This window comes from Paroedura picta, chromosome 10, assembly GCF_049243985.1.
Source record: "Paroedura picta isolate Pp20150507F chromosome 10, Ppicta_v3.0, whole genome shotgun sequence".
Taxonomy (NCBI): domain Eukaryota; kingdom Metazoa; phylum Chordata; class Lepidosauria; order Squamata; family Gekkonidae; genus Paroedura; species Paroedura picta.
Genome location: NC_135378.1, coordinates 73186040 through 73209707, shown reverse-complemented (window position 1 = coordinate 73209707; position 23668 = coordinate 73186040). Strand labels below are relative to the sequence as shown.

The window sequence follows — 23668 nt, the reverse complement described above, 5'->3', positions numbered from 1 at the left end:
TGAAATATCGGTGTATTCTCTTCCTCGTTTATATTTTCAAGAATAGAGGTGGGTTTTTTTTTTAAAGGGAGCAAATGAGGGAAGAGTTTACAAAAAGGTCATAGCCATCATTCTCATTAATTCCCATCTGAAAAATGGCATATAAACTGAATATCATATATATGGTGAAATCCACTTCCTTTTCCTTCCAGAGACACTCTGGAACATCAAAAAGCTGCCAGGATCAGGCAAAGCTGGTTTATCTATGTTAAGGTGACCAGATTTTAACATTGGTAAAGCGGGACACCATTGACGGGGAGGGGGGGAGTTCTTGATTAAAAATTTGGTCTATATAGAGCAACAAAAAGTTTCATAGAACACATCGAATACAAAAATAATATTGTTATATATATATATATATATATATATATATATATATATATATATATATATATATATAAATAAATTTCAACGTAAGTACAATTTGCCAGGTACCCCCAGATATCCCTCCAAAAGTCGGACAATCTGGTCACCTTAATCTATGTAGTACACGTAGCATCTCTCTTTCCCTCTTTAAGGATACTTGAAGTCCTTTTCCACTATGGAGACCCCTCCACTCCTAATCTAGATTCTAGACTTCTACTTGATGGACTCTAGCTTATAAATCTAGCTCTAGCCTTGACTTCCCCTTAACAGGCTAATTTTCTAAGTGAGATCCACAAGCCAGGAAAAAATGACAGGAACAACAGTTTGACTGATGGCCAAGGAAAGGGAGACTAGCAGGAATTGAGAGCACAAGCTCATAAGATATGGAGAAAAAGGAAAAATGACAAAGGGGTAGCAAAGATGAAGCTGCCAAAATTGGTGCCAAGCTTCAGGCCCAGGCCTACCTTAAAGACCAACAACATTTTCCAGAAATGTGAAGCAGGGACTCACGGAAGCTCATAGCCTGCCATAAATTTTGTTAGTCTCTAAGATGCTACTGGGCTGTTTCTTTTCTATTGCTACTGACAGACTTGAATATTTTTCAGGATGTAAGTTTTCCTGGGTCAAAGCTCACTTGGTTAGATCCAAATAGAATGAAGGTCCACAAGCTTTTAAATCCAGGTCAAAAGGTAGGAGGGGTGTTGCAAACAAAGGACAGTTGAAATCAGAATGCAGTGATACAATGAAAAATATAATTAGCTAGCTTAGAGAAGCAGACACGCACAGAGGTGGGATATGCAGAAAATTAACATCTGTAATGAGATAAGAATGTGATTTCCATTTTCATCTCCTGAGGGTCTCTTGCCCGGTTTATGAGTTGCAATTTCTCTTTCTGTTAAGTTGGTGCTGTGTCTCTTGCACATTTCATGCTCATATGAAGATTCTCCTGGCTTGTATTTCCTGATCTCAAACATTTCCTTCTTCCTGCCCCTGCGTTACGGGTTAACCAGCCAGCTATCAACCTCAGAGCAATGAAGCGGACTTAAAAAGTTCTGAAGTTCAAATGTAATGCCATCAGTAGGGTATTAAATAATGGAGAAGAAACCCTGTTCAAGTCTTGCCGCAAAGGGGAAAGACCAATTTTTAAAAAAAGAATATCTGCAGCAGAAGCCACAAAAATGGCAGCACAATTTCTGCAGGGTGTCAGGAAATGCATTACGACTAAGTGATGCAGCTCCAAATGAAATCTGTATGGGTCAGCTGCAGGTTAAGCTAACAAAAACAATAAAAAATTAAAACTGAACAATTACAAAGCCCAAGAGCACTCAGGAGACAGAGTGATGGGTGGTTTTGTCATGCAGACAAAAGGATCAATCCCTGTCCCCCTCCCCTGGAGTTGATCTTTCAAGCCGTGAAGTAAATTCTAACTGTATTTTCTAAGACAGACAGAGAAAGAAGCACTCCTACAGAGTGGCATTTTGCCAAACCGTCTTGACTGTAGAATTGTCAGAGATGACGAATTTCACCAAATAGTTATTCACTATATATTTCCTTATATAATACTATTCTCTCTGCAATTTATTACTGTTTGGTCCTGTCTGTCTTTTCCTCAGAAGCTGGGGGATGGGGTGCATTTTTTAAATCAGTAAAATGCTAAAACATAAATTGTCATATATGACTACACATTCCACAAATCCCATACAGGTAGGCCTAAAGGTTTTTTAAAGAAGATCTAAACAACAAAAGAGTTTCTTTTCAATTTTATATACATAATAATAACTAGCGGCCAAGCCAATTGCAATCAGGAATACAACAGGCGCTAGATTTGGGGTGATGGTGGAAGAACTCTGCAGATGGCCTCTTCCTCCCCCCAGGATCTGGTAAGGCTGCAGGCTGGAGTTCCAGAAGGAAACTCACTGGCAGGGGCAACTCTCACATGGCAGCGATCAGCAGTCTCTGAGCCTCAGAGGGAAGTGGCAGGAAGAGGAGGTGGTCAGGGGTAGGAGACAAAAGGCAATTGGCTGGCAACTGGATGGACAGGCAAGCTGTTTGGTGGAGGAGGCACTCAGGGGCGGGACAGCTGCCCTGAGTGACCATTAAGTGCTGAGTGGCACTTAAGCTATGAGACACACTCCTCCAAGGCCTTACCAGAAATATAGAAGAAGAAGAAGAAGAAGAGTTGGTTCTTATATGCCGCTTTTCCCTACCCGAAGGAGGCTCAAAGCGGCTTACAGTCGCCTTCACATTCCTCTCCATAGTATATGGAACAGATAAGAGAAACTTAAATGGTGTCTATTTCTTTTCTAAACTTAGTTGGCCACATATACTAGTTAGAATTGTCAGCTCTGGGTTCAGAAATTCTTGGCATTTAGGGGCAAAGCATAGGGAGGGCAGGTTTTGGCCAGGGTAGAGATCACTTTCCCTAAGGGTCATTTTTTCTAGGGGAACTGATCTCTTGTCATCTAGAGTAGTGATCCCCAATCTGTGGGCCGCAGACCACATGTGGTCCGTCGACTAACTGGAGGTGAGCCTTGAAGGACGCCTTCTCTCCCCCCCCCCCCCGGCCCTTTACTTCATCCACGATCCGGCAGGCGCACATGGGACTATCTTGTTGCAGAGAAACAAGCTCAGGGTTCCCATTGATTTGTCATTGTCATGAGTTAAAATTTCCATGAAAATAAAATGTTCCTTATGTTCATTGTTGTGGCGTGTCTGTATCTTATTTTGAAGGGATGTTTAAACATTACCATAGCGACCAGAATCAGAGAGCGTTAGGGCAGTGGGCCTCAGTAAAATTGTCAAGCATTGAGTGGTCCCCGGTGATAAAAAGGTTGGGGACCACTGCTTTAATTGACCATAAGGGACAGAATGGCTACTTCCTTCCAGAAATTTTGAAGCCATGGAAGCCCTCCCCCCCCCCCCGGGGCCACTCAGGACACTCACTGCTGCCCTGTTCAAATCAAGAAAAGTAATAGTTACTTCCCTATCAAACCTAAACTAATTAAAATGTATCATTTATAACTTGGATATCATATAAAGGATATTATTCTGCGTATTTATTGGATGTAAGAGTAAAAATGCCATTGTTTTCTAGAAGCTTTAACCCCCTTGCAAATATACCCAGTATTACTTGAAAGACACAGTAGCAACCTGTTGCACCTTTCACTAACTGGCAGGGGAATAACTGGGGAAGACCCTGCTCAGTAACAGCGGCTGAATAACGTCTTGCTGTGTTTGTTCTCCTGTCTGCACAGAAGAATATAAGGCCTGGGTATGCCCAGAGGCAATAGCCAAAATGCTTCTAGCCTGAGGGTTGAGCCTGGAGCTGGGCAGAAAAGCATTAAGCAAAGGTAGAGAAGACCCTGCTTAACCATTAAAAGCCTCCCCTTCCTTTCTTGCTTGGCTTGCTTCTTCTCTCTTCTATTGGTTTTGTGTGCCCCCCCCCCCAACTCATGGAGAAAAGCAGGATATAAATATGCTAAACAAATAGTATAAAACTCCTAAAATAGTAACAAAAAAAGTAACAAAAACATGTATCTTAATTTTTGATGTCTGAAAGACAGAAAAATATAAAAGCTGAAGGTAGTAAATAAATTCTGTAGCAAACAAGAAGTGCATTCTTTGGAAATCAGGTTAATCTTGCAAAATGACACATCCAAAGAGTTTTGTAATGAGCTCCCTGCTCAGAGTCCGTGAGGAAAATGCAAGGTGAAGTAGCAGGTATTCAAATAAGACAGGGAAACTTTTCTCATATGACTTTATTTCCAGATTTTGGATTCCTGATTGCCTGCTAATAAAAGTGCCGGTGCATTTGAAATTATTGATTTATGGGCTTCATACCATCTGAATTTACCACTGAAATTTATTTTCAAACTGCTTTTATCTACAGCTGTTCATTGCTTGTGTGTACTGGTAAAACCCAGCAAGGAAATAAAACATGGTGCCTATTCCTTACATTAAAGAGCAATGGAAGTGCTTATCTTGGAATGAGGATATCTAAAATTAACTAACTTGGGCTTCGTTTGGCCTAAGTTTAACTGAAGCGCCATATTTTGTTACGTTTCTGATTAGTCATTGGAAACACACTGAGCTTTGGCGGCCTCTGTTCTCATAACCCTCTCATGAGCAGCCAATCTGCAACAGGATTAGAACAACAACAGCAACAACAACAATTTTATTTTTACAGCCTGTCCTTCCCAACCGGCTTGGGGTGGGTAACAACAAGAGATTGGACTCCTACCCAAGTACAGGCCCCTTCATTGCCACCTCCCTCTTAGGGCTGCCAACTCTGGGATGGAAAGTTCTTGAGGAATTTGGGGATAGATTCAAGGATGTGCAGGTTTCGGGAAAGTGAGGGACCTCAGCAAGGCATAATGCTGTGCAGTCTACCTTCCAAGGCATCCATTTTCCCCAGAGGAATTATATTTGTAGTGCGGAGATCAGTTTTAATTCCAAAAGATCTGCAAGACGCACTTGGAGGCCAGCAATCAGAATAACATCGTGCTGCTAGAAAACATAGCAAAGAGCAACTCAACTCTTTCAAGCTAAACAAAATATGACTGAGACCCTAAACCACTTTCTCCCCCATCAAGTCACAGTCAATTTACATCAACCCGTCTGGGTTTTCAAGGCAAGAAACATTCAAAGATGGTTTACCATTGCCTGCCTCTATGTAGCAACTCTATTATTTCTTGGTGGTCTCCTATCTAAATATTAACCAGAACCCATCCTACTTGGCTTCTGAGATCTGGCACAATCAGTATAGCCTGGGCTACCCAGGTCAAATAACCATAGTGATGTTTAAAGCCGTAACTTCCAAGCAAAACTAAATTCAAAGGATTCTGTCTGCAAAGGAGATTGTATATTCATAGCAGCAGGTCGGATGGCAACTCTGCTTTTGAATAAGATATATAGAATGTACCAGGCTGCTGATGAGTTCTACCAGGCTAAACTCATCAGAAGTGTGGCAGCTTTGTCACAACATGATAGTTTACGAATGATCTATGCTGCAGCTGTCTGTCTTTAATGCTTATCATAAGCAGGCTGTTCTTTCCCCCTTCATTCCACTCAGATTTTCCATAAAGCTAGGAGGATGCATGCCAATGAAGCCATGGGAAAGGAAGTCTGGGAACGGAAACAATCATACCAATGGCCAAAGTCAACCACAGATTCCACAAGTCAACCAGGCTACTGACAGAATAGCAATTGTGGGTAATATACATCTTCCCAGCACATTCAAAATGGTCCCGTGACTCTCCTGGAATGTATAGACTTAACTAATAACACACTATTTTATTCTCACTTTTGACATAGCAGTGCAAAACATATGTATGTATGTATGTATGTATGTATGTATGTATGTATGTATGTATGTATGTATGTATGTATGTATGTATGTATGTATGTATGTATGTATGTGCCAGGGGGGAAAAGGTCATTTTAGTAAAGATCTATTTAAAATGTATTAAGAAAGAGCCTTAAACAGCCTGCACCATAGAGGGATCTCTCTCTCTCCTCCCATCTGTTACATGGTGTTCCACATGCTGACCCCAGATAGACTAGCTTGTCACCAGAATCTCAAGGACCCATTTGTTACTGTGACATCTCTCATTTAACACCAACATGTACATGCCTGCTGTTTCCTTCAGGATAATTTGTTAATGCCACCATCTTTTCTGACATTGTTTCAAATATCCTGTCATTTAATGTGTGCTGCTGTACCCTGATCTATTAAATATTCAGATCCCAACCATAGGTAACAAGTGTATCTGCTCCCAACATTAATGCATGGTTTGTTACAAACTCACTATAGCATTATGAATTTACAGCATTACAGTGGCATATTTAGCATGCTTCATGTTCAACACTCCAATGCCTGTGTGTGTGCAATGTGCTGTCAAGTCATAGCCAACTTATGGTAACCTTGGGGGCCTTTCAATGAGAGACATGAGTGGAGGTGGTCTGCCATTGCTTGCCTCTACATAGCTACCCAGAGCCTCTTGTGGCACAGAGTGGTAAGGCAGCGACATGCTGTCTGAAGTTGTCTGCCCATGAGGTTGGGAGTTCGATCCCAGCAGCCGGCACAAGGTCGACTCAGCCTTCCATCCTTCCGAGGTCGGTAAAATGAGTACCCAGCTTGCTGGGGGGTAAACGGTAATGACTGGGGAAGGCACTGGCAAACCACCCCGTATTGAGTCTGCCATGAAAACGCTGGAGGGCGTCACCCCAAGGGTGCTTGCACAGGGGATACCTTTACCTTTACCTTTTACATAGCTACCAAGGACTTTAAAGCTCCTAAACAAGTACTAATCAGGCTCAGCCCTGCTTAGCTTCCAAGATGTGACAAGATCAGGCCAATCCGGGCCGTCTAGGTCAGGGAATCTGTTCAATCTCATCTTAAAATTAGCTGTTAGATTGTCTTGCAGAAGATTATTAGAGGAAGGGAAGGGAAGGGAAGGGAAGGGAAGGGAAGGGAAGGGAAGGGAAGGGAAGGGAAGGGAAGGGAAGGGAAGGGAAGGGAAGGGAAGGGAAGGGAAGGGAAGGGAAGGGAAGGGAAGGGAAGGGAAGGGAAGGGAAGGGAAGGGAAGGGAAGGGAAGGGAAGGGGAAGTGCTTGTGTAGATGCTAGATTCTTAAAGCCTGTGACTGGATAAATTATTTTGTCTCCACCCTTGACGTGGCTTATCCAGCATGGAGGCAGTTCCCTGCTGGAGCACCTGTTCATGCAGCATTGTGCAAGAAGCCAAAAAGTACCTAGAGCAAGAGGACTGTAGTGGAAAGCTGCCCCTTTAAGAGATGAATAGATGTACAAGCAGAAACAAGGCATAGGTTCAAAACTGAGTCTTTAAAAGCATTCTGGAATTTCTGCTGTGCTATACAAGCAATTGGTAAGCTCTATTACATCATTTGGGCTGATCCTGCGTTGAGCAGGGGGTTAGACTAGATGGCCTATATGGCCCCTTCCAACTCTATGATTCTATGATTCTATTTGTGCTGAAGCATTGCTCAAACATGTTCTTGTATTTCTCAGTGCTTTAAAAAATATTCCGAATAAATGTTACTGAATAATTGTTACATTCTGATCCATCAAGCATGCCAAATGCAACTGTATTAACTGTATTTTCCCATACTGTGCTTACAACTTAGTCTATGTACTGATGTCAAGATAAAATTCTCATTTATTCACAAGCTCTACCCCTTTACCTCCTTACTCTATCAATACTTCTGCCATCTTTCATTTCTTTGATATTTTGCAACTGGCAACAGAATTAGCTAAACATTGTTACATAAGCATCCATGTCACGGCACAATAGGGAGGTGTGCACAAGACTTTCTTGCGATGCTTTCCTTCAATTTCAAAACCTGGGGAGAGTTGGCTTGAAGACTGCCACAGAATAAGCACATAAATGTGTTTGAGCAGCTTTCTCTCACTCTTACTTAAAAGAGAGAGGAAGAAATGCACTTTGGCTGCACTCAGATATGTAACTTAGCCATGGCTAAGTAAAAGATTTAGGCACCTTGCTTGTTACCAGAATCACCCAGCATCTTGCTTCTCCCTCTTGCCTTCTCAGGTGCAGAATCATGGTTAATAACCAGGTTCGGATGTCCATCATGTATGAATGCAGGGGTGTAGGTTATTCAGAGGCAATTTACACACAGACACAATGGGATACTAAATCAGAGTTTAGCTCAGGCTTAAAGGTAAAGGTAAAGGTATCCCCTGTGCAAGCACCGAGTCATGTCTGACCCTTGGGGTGACGCCCTCTAGCGTTTTCATGGCAGACTCAATACGGGGTGGTTTGCCAGTGCCTTCCCCAGTCATGACCGTTTACCCCCCAGCAGCAAGCTGGGCACTCATTTTACCGACCTCGGAAGGATGGAAGGCTGAGTCGACCTTGAGCCGGCTGCTGGGATTGAACTCCCAGCCTTATGGGCAAAGCTTTCAGACGGCTGCCTTACCACTCTGCGCCACAAGAGGCTCTATCTCAGGCTTAGAACCCCATTTACTGGGTTAACTAGACTGAGTGGGTAAACTGGCTCCAGATAACTCTTGCCTGCATTCATATGTTATAGGAAACCAAAGTTAGCTTTTAAATGCAAGTTTTTGCTTGAGTGAAGAGGGAGACATACAAGTCCTGCAACAAACTGGATTAATGTATTGAACACAACGACTGGATGTTCACTCACTGGGGAAGGGTGTTTCTCCTTGGTATTTACACAGGCAGCAAATGTCAAGACTCGATTCATTCTCAGCGACCCAAAATACAAGCAGCATCCTTAGAGTCACCTTAGTTTTCAAAGAACAAAGAAAACACGGATTCATACATGAGTTGCTCGTTTTATCCCTGGCTGCATTATTCTCCAGGAAACGGTATTAATCCTGAAGCACAAACTCTTTTAGAGCTGTATGCTGCAAATATGAATTCACCTTTCAATCACTTCTCTAGGTTAATGACACTGAATAATAGCACATTAGCAAAGTGCCATTCCAGACACTAGCCAGGCATGCCAAACAGATAATCTGACAATCGTTTCAGATTCATTTTCCATGAACAGAAACACTGTTAGGGTTTATTAACTGGCCCATCTGCACACAGTGCAACGTGGAGCACGGGAGCTCAATTACAAGCAGCGATCGCTCTCATTAATATAATTTACAAGGATATTTGGCCTGTTCTAGTGTTGTAAAACTTTTTTCCCCTAAATGCTCTTGCTCAACAATATTCTCACTTATGTGCGCTAATTGTTTCAAGCATTAAGTAATGGAGGAGGTGCGGCAAAAAAACAATATACTACATGTTGAAATGATATCATGTTCCATCAGTACATACACCCCAGCGTATCCATGGAGTATGAATTATGCCCTATTCCTCACTATGGCTACAGGTTTCACGTTGAGTGTACTGGATTTGTGCCTACTATTGGAAATTACCGTATTTGCCAGCGTATAAGACGAATGGGCATATAAGACGACCCCCCAACATTTCCACTCAAAATATAGAGCTTGTTACATTACAATACAGTACATGGGCCACTATGGGCAGCTATGTCTATCCCAACTGAAGTGCACCCGGCGTATAGGACGACCCCCCCCAATTGGAGGCATGTTTTTCAGGGGGGGAAAGTAGTCTTATACGCCAGCAAATACTGTATCTGTTTTTCAAACTATGACCAACAAATAGCTGGGTTGATCTGTGCACAGATCTTCCTGGCTTCTTGTCAAGTTGAATTACACTGGTGTGAAACCCAAATGTTTATAAGAGGCCACGGAGAAGAGGGAAGAGGGATTTTGGATCCCTTGCACAGTTTTGCAACTCAAAAGTCGTCACCTGCAGTATCGACCAATTTATTTGAACAAGGATAAAAAGCGCTTTCCATCTTGCAGTCTGATCTGTGACCTTATTGTATTCCATTTATGTTGTCCCTGAGCATAGCTCTGCAACCATCTTTGCTCTCCATGGTATGCTTTGGAACTTTTCAGTGTTGGTTTTTATCAAGGGCTAAGATTTCAGTGGACAGTGGTAAATCTGCAAATTAATATTAATTTGCCTTGGTCTCATGGAGGAAGTGGAGAATTAGAGATGAACTGGGTTTTTATACCCCACTTTTCACTATCGGAAGGCATCTCAAAGCCGCTTACAATTGTCTACCCTTCCTCTCCCCACAAAAGACACCCTGTGAGATAGGTGGGGCCAAGAGAGCTCTGAGAAAACGGTGACTGGCCCAAAGTCTCCTAGTTGGCTGCATGTGGAGGAGTAGGGAATTAAACACAGTTCTTCAGATTAGAGGCCACAGCTCTTACCCACGACACCAAACTGGCAATGCTTTCTACTAGGTAGATCTGACCCCGCCTTGCCAGCGGCTTACAATCACTTCCTCATGGCCACCCCTCAGGGGGGGAAATAGGGATTTTTATTATTTTGCGTCACATTACGTCTTGAACTGTGGTCAATGGGGCTTTAGCTTTAGTTTTAATGGGTGTTTTATTGGGAGATTTTAAGTATGTACTGTATATTATATATTGTATTGTGACCGCCTCGAGCCTCTGGGGAGTGGCGGGATATAAATTGAATGAATGAATGAATGAATGAATGAATGAATGAATGAATGAATGAATACTGTTCATCTCTCTCTGTATTTATCAGCATGTCCTATGGGGCACCTGAATGTTTCATACTACATTGGAATAGATTACTCCAGTTCCATGGCTAGCACTAACACCGAGATTCTGGCAGTGGGAAGTGCAAACCCCTTTATAGCTATACTTACACATAAGTACCTCTGTGCTTACAGACTAACTCAGAGCTCTCATATGTGTCAGTATTACACAGCTGTCGAGTTAAGATCTGCAGAATCTTTTGAGAACTACCACACTCTAGCCCGTCTCCTGCACAGGCCAATTTAGAGCTACTGAGATGGACTCTGCAAGACATTCTGCTAATTGCTCTGAACCACCTGTGCTAGCCAGTCCCTTTAGGCTCCACTCATTCATTGTGTGGGTCACCTATGGTGTTTTTTTCCTAGGCAATAGAACACACTCTCCAAATCCTCTGTGATGCTGCAGCTTCAGTATACCTGGCTCGGATTTCTTCATGGAACTTGCCAGCAGTATGTAGACTGATTGATCACCTATGCTGTGCACAGAAACAAACTGGTGTTTTCATTGCACTCCACAGAACAAGTCCAACAACTCCTTTTCCTCTCATGCATGTCCCCTTTGTCACTTCCATCTGTATTATGATGAGCTATAGAGGACTAATAGGTATGCTTCTATGTACCTACCACTCAAGAGTGACTCTAGAATAAGGTGAGCAGATTTTAACATTGTTAAAGTGGGACACCATTGACCTGGGGGGGGGTCTTGATTAAAAATTGGGTCTATATGGAGCAATAAAAAGTTGCATAGAACGCATATAATGCAAAAATAGTATTCTAGTATATATAGATTTTTAATTTCAACATAAGTACAATTTGCCAGGTACCCCCAGATGTCCTTCCAAAAGTGGGACAATCTGGTCACCTTACTCTAGAAACAAATATTCTCTCTATGTCCTTTGATTTTTGCTAACCCCTGGCCTTCGAAACACATAACAGACATGAATGAATCCCATAACATGCATGATACAATTCAGTGTCACTATGCAAACTATACATGAGTTTTGCAGGAGAGTTTTGCCAGCAGGAGAAGAGATTCCTGTCTGCTGCTGACAGTGGATCTTTCCTACAAGAGTTAAAGCGGATTTTGCACAGCCATGTGATGCTGTTCACTGCAGATCTTCCTCAACTGAAAAATCATATTGTTGGACAACATCTCCAGGTATCAATGCCAGCAGCTGTTATTAAGACGGCATTCTGTTTCTTAATTCCTCACTAGACATGCCGACAACTCAATTCAACAGTCAACCATCTGAGCATTCTTAGTATTTATAGTTTACAGACCAATCCAGAGTCATTTAAACTATAACTAGGTTTATCTCATACCACTGAATGGGCCTTCTGGTTTCTTTGTGTCATAGCCTTAAATTGTCTGATGTACAACAACACTTCTTGCTCTCAAATGTTCATATGCTATCCTGACCTGGATTATATTATTTAATTCATGTTATTTATACTAGTCCTTTCTCATTGGAGTGCTAGGCAGATTTCACAGAGTGAGTCAATGGCTAATAACGCATGGGCAGGAAAGGCTGGGATGGCAACAGCATAGCAGCGTTGCTAATCCCCTGCATGACGTTGCCACCAGGCAAGCCCCCTCTCAGCCCTGGCCCTCTTTAGGGCCTCCGATTGCTCGCAGCAAGGGAATGCTGATTTTTCAGCATTCCCTTTGTTGCTATGCCACAGTGGCCAGGAGGGGACCAAGCATTTCCCACTCGGTTCCGCGCCAGTTCATGGTGAGATTGCATTCTCATGCAAAACAACACCCCCCTGGTGCCCCCCCATGCAGTGGACCCTTTCCACTGCAGCTGCGGTCCTCAGGGGGAGGCATTTTGGCATGGAGGTGGTCCAGCATGGAGGTGGTCCAGCTCCAGCAGCAGCCCAGCACAGCCACTGCCATGCATAATAGGTCAATGCAATCAAGAGAATAGGTCAATGCAATAATAGTAGGGCTGCTGAAATATGAAAACAACCAGAAATCTAAAACAGAGAATTGGTGCAAAGCTTCAAGTATTAACATGTCCCATAGAGGGGTATATTTGGATTTACCTGAGTCAAAATCCTTATTGGTATTTTTGGGATAACAAATAAACAAACAAACAAAGCCTTTATTGGCTTAACAAAAATAAAGGAATAAAACAAGAATAAAATACAGAGTACAAAACAAAAATGTTATAATCATGTATGGTTACAAGCATTCATAGCGTTCATCCATTCCAAGTAAACAACTAAAATACAAACTAAAATCCATGCAATCACACACATATTAACAGGATCCTTCTCATTCAATACTATCCCAAAGCAGTGTTTCCCATCCAAGTGGGTGATATTAGCCTTGCACAAGGTAGCCCTCCAAGCTGGGCGGCAACTCTAAAAAAGTAGACAGTCTAAAATTAAATGATTTGGGGGGTATATTTTAGCATCCAAAATAATATATCTGGAAATTTTCAGAAGAACTGAAAAAACTCCCCCCCCCCCCAAAAAAAAAATCCTGCTATACTTGGGAATTACTGGCAAACCCTGAACAACAGCTGAGGGGCTGGAGCAGATTGCTCCCACTGCTCAGCTGTTTTCAGGCTTTGTTCTGCAGTGTCTTTACACATGGGGTGTTTAAAGGGGCTGCAGAAGACAACCCACAAAACATTCGAACCAGAGGAACCATTTTGAGTTGTGGTTTGTCACAGTAACTGCTTGATACTCTCCCGTGTGTTTGAATATTTATATACCTTACATTTCTACAGAAAAGTGTATGGCCAACTGTCTAGGTGACAAGCTTTAAATATTCTCATTTTAACAACACTGTGGGGTGCTCCGCAAAAATATTGCAGTACTACACAAATGACAAGTAAATGTTCCTGCTGTGCCTCCTAGAGGAACAGTCGTATGCAAAGGGTGCTGTAATGGGATTTGGAAATCCCAGGCTCAATTCCTCAGTTTGCCACAAAATCCCTATGTGACTCTGAACAAGTTAATTTCTTACAGCAGTTTCAATTGTTACATTTTACAGATATGTACTTTGAAACCCATGTACTAAGATGAGTGCAGTCGCATTTAAGTAAATACCCAGAACTGTATGCAGGGTTTATTGTTAGGGACATAGACAGGTCTTAGAGATGAATGCCTGTAAAAAGCAAATGCTCCAAAAACTTTCTACAAATTCATGTAGTTATTGATGTGACTTCCACATGGGAACAGGCTTGTGTGGTTTCCATATCACCTACCTGGTTGCTGATACAGTGCAGCAGCAGTGGAGCATCCCAAATGGCTGGGTCCCCTTCAGTTTCCCTGACCCTTGCAGCCATCACCCCCCTCCTCTCTCAATTGCATAGTGTCAGTGATCAATTTCATATTATTATAGCGATGTATCATTATAACATGAGCCTCTTGTGGCGCAGAGTGGTAAGGCAGCCGCCTGAAAGCTTTGCTCATGAGGTTGGGAGTTCGATCCCAGCAGCCGGCTCAAGGTTGACTCAGCCTTCCATCCTTCCGAGGTCGGTAAAATGAGTACCCAGCTTGCTGCTGGGGGGTAAACGGTCATGACTGGGGAAGGCACTGGCAAACCACCCCGTATTGAGTCTGCCATGAAAACGCTAGAGGGCGTCACCCCAAGGGTCAGACATGACTCGGTGCTTGCACAGGGGATACCTTTACCTTTACCTTTATCATTATAACAATAAATGTAACAAGACCCAGTTTTCATTTTTTAAGTAAATCTGATTCCTTCAGATATGCTTTCCCTCTTACTGACATATGCCTTTCCCCTTATATCTAAACACTTACCTTTTTCTTAAAAGTAAAGCTGGGAATTCACAGAATTCCCTGGCTTCACTGTCATTCTCCCCAAAACAAAGTAAAACATGTTTGAGACAGAGTGGCAACAAACCACATATGCACAAATGTACCATGATGCTTTGGGGATGGAAAGGGAAAGAATGTTTCCCAATAGCACTGAACCTGGGGCAGGTAACCCTTGTGGAAGTCTCCTTACTTAGAGCATTTAAATCCAGTTTTTAGTATCAGAACTAACTTTCACATACCAATATAAAAATTTAAAATTTAAAAAAAAATGTAAAAAAAAGAAAGACAACAAAATTATCACCAAAATGGAGCAATTAAGGAGAAATACCTATCGGTCAGCTATGAGTAAATACCAGTCAGCCAACTAGGCTAATCCTACATTGATGAGAGATTTGGAATAGATGGCCTGTATGGACCCTTCCAAGTTTGTGTTTCCATGATGCTGTTAAATAATATCAAGGGACTTTACCCGCATTACTCTAATAAACAAGGAAATAACTAAAAGAGTATCCAATTTTTTTTTAAGAATTTATTTTGTTTGGGCATGCACTCACAGCAGCTTAAAGTAGCCAGCATTCTTCTAAAGCAGGGGTAGTCAAACTGCGGCCCTCCAGATGTCCATGGACTACAATTCCCATGAGCCCCTGCCATCGACATCTGTTCTAAAGCATAAATTCAACTCGTGAAACTAAAAAAGGGACAGAAGTAGAACACCATTCTAAAACATTTGACTAATTCAATGGACCAAGAAGAGTATCATTGTGCTTAGGATGGATCTTGAAATTTGCCAGGGAACACCACAACTTGATTGCAAATACGCTCATTTGCAAGTGATGGAGGCTGCATCACAATGCTGCCTCTCTGCTATAAAAGCCATTCACAACCAGATAATTCTGCTTGGGCCAAACCCTCCAGTGGTGAATGACTGCCATGGCACAACATCCAATGTTATGTGGCTACAGTCCCAATAAGCTGGCTGATCTGGATATCCATGTTTTGTTTTGGGTTTTTTGTTACCAATAAATAATCTTTACTTTTCTCAGAGCATGATTAGTTTGATTCATTGGTCTGTCGAAAAAAAGACTGGTTGTTTCCTTGTGCTTTATCAAGGATACCTCAGGTATGCTACAGGTAAATGGAGAATATAAGATATGCAATCAAAGTACATGTTTTATAGAAAGTAGAAGTGATACTGGCAACCCTCAATCTGGTAGGTTTTCCATGTTCCTCCCTAGGAACATTGAAACTTTCACTGCCCCTCAAAGCCCCAAAGTGTCTGCTTGGAAAATGTCTCATGGCCGGGATGATTCCAGGCTTCATTAGTCCTAAAGGTAAAGGTATCCCCTGTGCAAGCACCGAGTCATGTCTGACCCTTGGGGTGACGCCCTCATTAGTCCTATCCTGACCCAAATCATGGAACTAAGTTTTGAGAGTCAATAATTCTATGACTATGTGGAAGGTGTTTGCCCTGCAAAAGGAGTGAGAAGGGGAGGGGAGGCTAAAGCAACCTTAAGGTATCCCCTGTGCAAGCACCGAGTCATGTCTGACCCTTGGGGTGATGCCCTCTAGTGTTTTCATGGCAGACTCAATATGGGGTGGTTTTGCCATTCCCTTCCCCAGTCATTACTATTTTACCCCCCAGCAAGCTGGGTACTCATTTTACCGACCTCGGAAGGATGGAAGGCTGAGTCAACCTTGAGCTGGCTGCTGGGATCGAACCCCCAGCCTCATGGTCAGAGCTTCAGACAGCATGTCAGCTGCCTTACCACCCTGTGCCACAAGAGATTCTTAGTGGTGTACTATTATTTTAGTAGTGAATGTATCAATTTAGGTATGGTATAAATATTTGCAGAGTGTTTAAAATCTGAGCAATTATTTAATGGAATAGCAGCAGTTCCCATAAAGAAAAGTCACCAGCATTTACTTTCATTTATTACAATATGGGGTCCATTTATATATTACCTCCTCTGGCACTAACATCTCTAAGGATAATTAAATGAGGGGTTGGTAGGGCACTTGTGGGCTGTGATAAAGGAGCTGTGGAGCTGGTAGTTGACAGCCAACACTAGGCTTGTGTATAGTTTAAGGCAATGTTATTGAAACAGTTCAAACTTGACTCCCCTTTAACAAAAGCAAAACACTGTTCCCCCCTCCCCTACTTGGCTCTTCTGGACAATAAAGCAGCTTCCATATGACTGCTCAGAAATCTCCCATTGCTCAGATCTGGCTTTTGAATCATGTTCCTTCAAATCATTTCCTGGGATATGCCAGAATTGGCCTTCCACTGACTGATGGAAGCAAACATGTAAACTGAAAGTGAACACATGCTTTTAACAATAAGTTAAGCTACTCCTTGCTTCCTTTTTGGAATAAGCAACTAAAGAGCTTATGCGGAGATGCTTTGCCTAAGCCATGACTTTCACGCACATTGCAGTTTTCTGTTCCTTCCCTATGCTGAGGAACTATGTTCCTGTGAAACACCAGATCTCTGGGAACGTCACTGGGGATGTGTGTGTGTGTGTGTGTGTGTGTGCGTGCACGCGCACACACACGCCAAAAAGGAGGCTTCAGTGATGGGGAAAGGGAGAAATCAGTGAAAATTGCACTCCACAAGTTTAAATGCCAACTGTGAGCACTGGAGTTTCCAACAAATTACAGTAACTTGAACACATTTAGCTCGTTCTAGTCCATTGGAATGAACGCAATCTGCTGTGTCTCTATTTATTTGCCTTCTCGACACTCCAGATTTCTCACTGATGCTCAAGACAGAAAATGCCTGCATCCTCTCTGTTGTCCACCCTACGTCAAATTTCAGACTGTCAACTTCATGGGGCAGGGCCTTGCCTTCTTGTTCTCTGTGAAGAATTATGTCATTTATGTATCTCTATAGAAGAAGATAACAGAAAGATTATGTTATCACCGCTTAAACCTGCTGTGAATCGTCCCTGTGCTTGTTTTATATATAGCTAATGATAGAAATGCCAGAAATCATTTTTATTTTATTTTATTTTTGCATTTCATTGATTTGGGACCCTACTACCTCACTACCCTCCTGGATGTCTATTTGAATGAGAGTTCTTATGTGCAGGCTATTCAGAAAACAGATGCCGACGTGTCATTTCTATAGCCACAGTTAATTTTCACATGGAGCAAGTACAGTTAAAAACACAAGCAGGGCTACCAGCTGTTGAGCATTCATCGGCCGCCTTTTATCAAATGCCCCTGACTTCCTAAGTCAGTTTGACAGGAGACTAAATCCATACTTACATAGCCATCTTTTGTTTTCATTGTGTATGCAAAACAATGAGATGCACTTAATAAAAAAAAGTCTGAATTCCGCACAAACAAATGCTGCTCCCCACCCTCCCAAGTCATCAGAACTCATCACAAAGTTTCAGTCATGGTACAGAGACTCAGTTGCCCGCTAAGTATCTGCTCAAAAGACCTTGTCTGTAATGACACTCTTTTATGACTTCTCTTGTGATCACCCACCGCAGAGCAGCTGTAGAGTTCCCTCCCTGTGTCTCAGACAAGAATACTCCATTTTTAAGCAGTCACAAAGGAATCTGCTGGCTCGCCTGTGGGGAGCGGTAGCAGTTCCCACATGCCAACTGTTGCTGGCTCAGGCCATACAACAATCCTTTGCTGCTTCTCTTTCATGACATCCTACTGAGACAGAGTGTCCAGGCCTCTGCTCTGGTTCACCAGGACAATCAACAGCAAGTAATTCTGGCTGTATTCAGGCATAAGAAGTCATCCATCATCTAGACCAGAGGTAGTCCAACTGAGGCCTCCCAGATGTCTATAGACTACAATTCCCATGAGCCCCTGCCAGCGAATGCTGGCAGGGGCTCATGGGAATTGTAGTCCATGGACATCTGAGGGGGGCATAGTTTGACTACCCCTGATATAGACCTTCAGCCAGCAAATTACTAAAAAGCCCCTTCCCTCTCTTGTTTGTCCTCTGACCTCCAGCTGAGCTAGCCCAAAAGGGAACATTGAACTTTTTTTTTTGTCAGCCCATTATGTTTAGGGGATATCAAAATCAAATCAACAACTCCCCCCCCCCCACCGTCTTGGCTTTTTCCTTTCTCTTTGTCTTTGTGGGACTTCAGCTCATTTAGCACAACGGGAGTTCCTGACTGATTTATAATAGGCTTCAAAAGACAGCTGCTCTACAGATGCTACAGCCAAATTTCGATTTCTGGAGTTCTCTGTTGGGATATTGAAAGTGTAACATGATCAGCCCCCCCCTCACAAACTGGTGGTAGAGAGCGTCACCCCCCACCGTAGATGAGGATGCGGAGAGCAAATGAGTAGGCTACGCCATCGCTGTTACAATTATTGTAAATAATTGGTTTTTATTGTCATTTTATGGTTTTAGGGGACGGGTTTATGTAAGCCGCCTCGAGCCTTCGGGGGGAGGCGGGGTATAAATATAAATATAATAATAATAATAATAATAATAATAATAATAATAATAATAATAATAATAATAATAATAATAATAATAATAATAATAATAATAATAATGATAATATTAGTCTGGAAAACTATCTGTGGCACAGTACTTCCAAGAAAATTCCAAAGACAACAACGTCACAAAATAGTGAGAGGGAAAGTGATCATGGTAATCTGGGCTAAGACGCAAAATTAGCTGCTCCCACTTGAAAAAACATCATTTGTATCTCTCCTAGGCGAATCAAAACATAGTATATTCTCTATATAGTATTTTAGATGATTAACATAATCTTTTTTGAAAAGGCATCAACCTGCTTGTCGGTGGGAATTTGGCTACCATTAGAAGTCTCGTTTCGAGGTATTAGACTAGGCAAAATTTCTCACTTTGGCTTCTGTTGATTGTTTTATCTGTTTTTGTGCTGACTCAATGCATTTGCCTCATCCATAAATTAATTTCTTATGGAGGAATGGGAAGGCGGAATGGGAAGGCGACTGTAAGCTGCTTTGAGCCTCCTTCGGGTAGGGAAAAGCGGCATATAACCAACTCTTCTTCTTCTTCTAACTAGAGAATGAAAATCTAAGCATCAGCTTGTCACTCACTGGCCAGCCCTCCGAAGTTTCAAAGACCATACTGGTCATCCCAAACTCCTGATCAGTGACACACCACTCTCCAGAATTTGTATGACACTAAGAAGGCTTCACAGTGTGGTATAGTGGTTCAAAGCAGCCGCTTCTATTCTGGCGAACTGGGTGACCTTGGGCTCGTCCCTGTCCTGATAGTGTTGTTCTGTCAGAGCTCTCTACCTCACAACTAGCTGTTGTGCGGAGAGGGAAGGCAATTGTAAGCCACTTTGAGACTCCTTTGGACAGTGAAAAGTGAGGTACAGAAAACAACTCTTCTTCTGCTTTTGGTACATTATCATCAGCTGGTCAGTTTAGCAAATTCCTGCCCAGGGGGGCAGCTTCCCTTCTTCATTGCCATTTAAAACCTCCCCGTTGTACCCACGTTGGCCACTATCCACGAATTTCAAATAGATTTGGGTAGTCTTGAAACTGACAATGTTTAGAATAGATGTCATTTATAATTCTGTCTCCCTTCATATCAGCACAGTCATTTCTTATGGTGTGGAATTTATATTGCAATTTAAATTCAGCACAGTGTCTGATTAGAGAAGAGCTGCTGATGACAATCCCCACAGAAAGTAGAGGAAACTCATCAGCCATCAGCTGCTTTCCCACATTAGAGTTACTCTGGACACAGACTTTTCATGATTAATTTAATGATTTCTATTAATGTTTAAAACCTCTTTGGAAACTGTGTACATAATATATACATAGGTGCACACACATCATTCTACTAACCAGTTTCTCAAATATATGTATGGAACATGTGAGCAGGTGGTTGAGCTTACTCAACATTTAACAAAAGAATACTAATGAAAATTATTAATCTAATCACAGGGTTTAGGCATTAAAAGGACTCATGAGGAGTTCGAGCAGAGCAGGTGACCTAAAGCATAAGTATCAGTACCTTTTCTAAAAGAGCCTCTTGTGGCGCAGAGTGGTAAGGCAGCCATCTGACAGCTTTGCCCACGAGGCTGGGAGTTCAATCCCAGCAGCCGGCTCAAAGTTGACTCAGCCTTCCATCCTTCTGAGGTCGGTAAAATGAGTACCCAGCTTGCTGGGGGGTAAATGGTAATGACTGGGGAAGGCACTGGCAAAACACCCCGTATTGAGTCTGCCAAGAAAACGCTAGAGGGCGTCACCCCAAGGGTCAGACATGACTCGGTGCTTGCACAGGGGATACCTTTACCTTTACCTTACCTTTTCTAAGTCCATCAAATGGCTAATGTAGCACAAGTAGTATCACATTTATCTTACATGGTAGATTTCTCCCATGGAGCATCAATAGGGAGAGGAAATCTGAAGCATGTTTCTGAATTTGTAGAAGAGAAATAAGAGCAAATACAACTTCACATAGGAAAGTTGCCTTTGATATCTACCAAGGTTCAAGGGATGGCAGGCTACAGTGGATGAGCATAGAGTTGTGAGTGTCCTGCATAGTGCAGGGGGTTGGACTAGATCAGTGGTCCCAATCCCCGGTCTAGGGACCGGGAGCGGTCTGTAGATCAGTTGGTACCGGGCTGTGGCTCCTCCTCGTCCTCCTCCCCGGTTGCTGCCTCGGGAGCTGCCCTGCCACTCTGCCGCCGGCTCATCTTTGGTATTCTCCAGCGGCCGCCATGGTTGGGGCTTTCCAGTTTGGTGTAGTGGTTAGGAGTGCGGACTTGTAATCTGGCATGCCAGGTTCGATTCTGCGCTCCCCCACATGCAACCAGCTGGGTGACCTTGGGCTCGCCACGGCACTGATAAAACTGTTCTGACAGGGCAGTGATATCAGGGCTCTCTCAGCCTCACCCACCCCACAGGGTGTCTGTTGTGGGGAGAGGAATGGGAAGGCGACTGTAAGCCGCTTTGAGCCTCCTTCGGGTAGGGAAAAGCGGCATATAAGAACCAAGTCTTCTTCTTCTTCTTCTTTCCCTCAGCGTGGCATTGCGCAGCTGCTGCTGGCAACGCCCCCCAGTGGGTGGTGGGAAGTCAGGGGCGCCAGCAGGAAAGCAAGTGGAGCAGGGGCTCAGGCGGTGGCGATGGCGACCCTCAGCAAAAGACTCCCTCCCTCCTGGGCCTCAGTAAAATTGTTAAGCGTTGACCGGTCCCCGGTGATAAAAACGTTGGGGACCACAGGACTAGATGACCCAGGAGGTCCCTTCCAACTCTATGATTCTATGATGATTCTATATCCGGTGCTGAGAAAGCTTTGTTGTACCTGCACATTACTACAAAGATAGTTGATTAGTGCTTAACTGTAAGACTTGAAAAATACAAGAGCATTAAAGACTTTATACCCATATACATTAGCTGGCTTGTAGCCGTATTTTAATAATAAATAATTAAACCCCAAATATCACATCTAAAACAAAAAGTGGGGAATTATCCTGGACTATATCTATTTTCTTTTAATGCTTCAGTGGTTTCCCACTGATTTCCACAGAGCAGCAGATTTGGTCTTCCTTATTCATGGAAAACGGGGAAGAATAAAGCCAAACACACAGAGAGAGACATAACTATATCCAGTTAAACTGCTGCATTTGATACAGATTTACATTTCTGCTTTGGAAATACATTGCTGTCCACATGATTTCATTAAAGCTACAGGACAAACATAGCCTGTTCACTTGATTTCAGCACCACTAACCTCTCAGATTGAAACTGTCTGGATTAACTAATTGAGCTGCCAGCTGGGTACCTAGCCTCATGTGTATGTAATCACATTCTGTGATCTGGCCTAAGAATACAGATGATAAAAAGATAAACTCTCTTTCACATAGTTCTTTTGAGCATTTGGTAGCCGAGACAACAGCAGAACATATGGTAGGCTTCACATAGGACATTTCGTTTTCTGACAGGTGAAGAAAGTGGCCCATATGTGTTTGGCAAAAAAGAACATTTTATAAAGCTGTGGGACACTGCAGCTCTAAAAAAATATGTTATTACCAAAACGATGTATCTATTCTTAGAAATAAGATGGATCCGTGTTGTGTTCACTTCTGATAACTTCATCTGAATCTGGGACTTCAAACTACGAACTACAAAGCAGTTTTGCAGGGGTGTTCATCTGTGGTTGGGTAAGTGGTGTTTCTAATAAAATTTCCATGATCTATATTGCTCTCCTTGCAGTTGCTGAAGCTCCCCATTGGAGAAAATGGGTAGAGAAACTATACAATTCTTTCCTTACTTAAAGGGCTTATATAGCACCAATACAGGGGGAAATGGCATGGAAGGGAAGGATTAACATTCTCACTGTGGCACTTCCTCAATTAAATTGGCTGCATCCTCCATGCCCTGTCTAGTTTATCCTCTTGATATAAAAATAATGCCACTGCAAAGCAAGCTTTAAATAAGAAGGTCATTGTCTAGGAACTCCACTGTCTGAAGGTGATGAGTTAACAAACGTGATGCTGAAAGAAATGATACAAGAAAACTGCTTTGATCACAACACAGTATATCACTAGAGGGGGAAAAAAGGAATAGAAGGAATTTATCCAAAGACACAATGGGGAAAAAGCTGGAAGGTGGAAACATTACACTAGGACATGTGAGTATTATATTAAGACATGTGAAACAAATGCTGCAAGGGACACGTGCAGCACCGAAAGTTGTCTTTCCTATCTCAAGTTAATGACCTGGCCACCTCCAGGGATTCGAGAATCCATTCTGTTTGAACCTCATTTGAGTAATCTAATGGAATGCAGTCTCTGTACAGCCCTTTTGTGTTACATATCTGTTCATCTGTGGAGTCTAAACTCTCAAATGACAGAGAAAACAAGTATGTGTGTCAAATATTTGATAAGTACCGAAAAATGCTGTATGTACATACCAGCTATACAGAAAGCAGCCAGTATAACTGATGCTAAATGAATTCCAGAGAAAATAAGACATGCATGCATTTTTAAAAGCATTTCAGTTGACCTTAAACACACATAGCCTTGGTCTACTTCATACCTCTCCTTCTCTGGCATGGCAGCATGATTGTTAATGGCCTTTCTCAAAAAATGTTGATGCAGGGGGGCACATTGGGCTAAAGGAAGACATGCACGTATTCCTTTAGCCCAATGTGCCCCCCTGCATCAACATTTTTTCTTTAAATAAATATAATGAAGAAAAACAATTGGATTACATAGATCTGAAGTAGTCTTCAAACTCCTTTCTTTGTAACAGCTCCACTTTATGGGGCTAGTTGGCCAAGTCAATTCTAGAGCTTTCAGGATTTTTGCTCAATGATTAATGAACACT

At 42.5% G+C, this 23668-nt stretch overlaps 1 protein-coding gene across 4 annotated transcripts in view; it reads right to left on the bottom strand.

Annotated features, from left to right (window-relative positions):
- Nucleotides 1-23668, bottom strand: part of UNC5C (unc-5 netrin receptor C) — a 360728-nt gene that overhangs the window by 246989 nt on the left and 90071 nt on the right. The window lies entirely within an intron of this gene.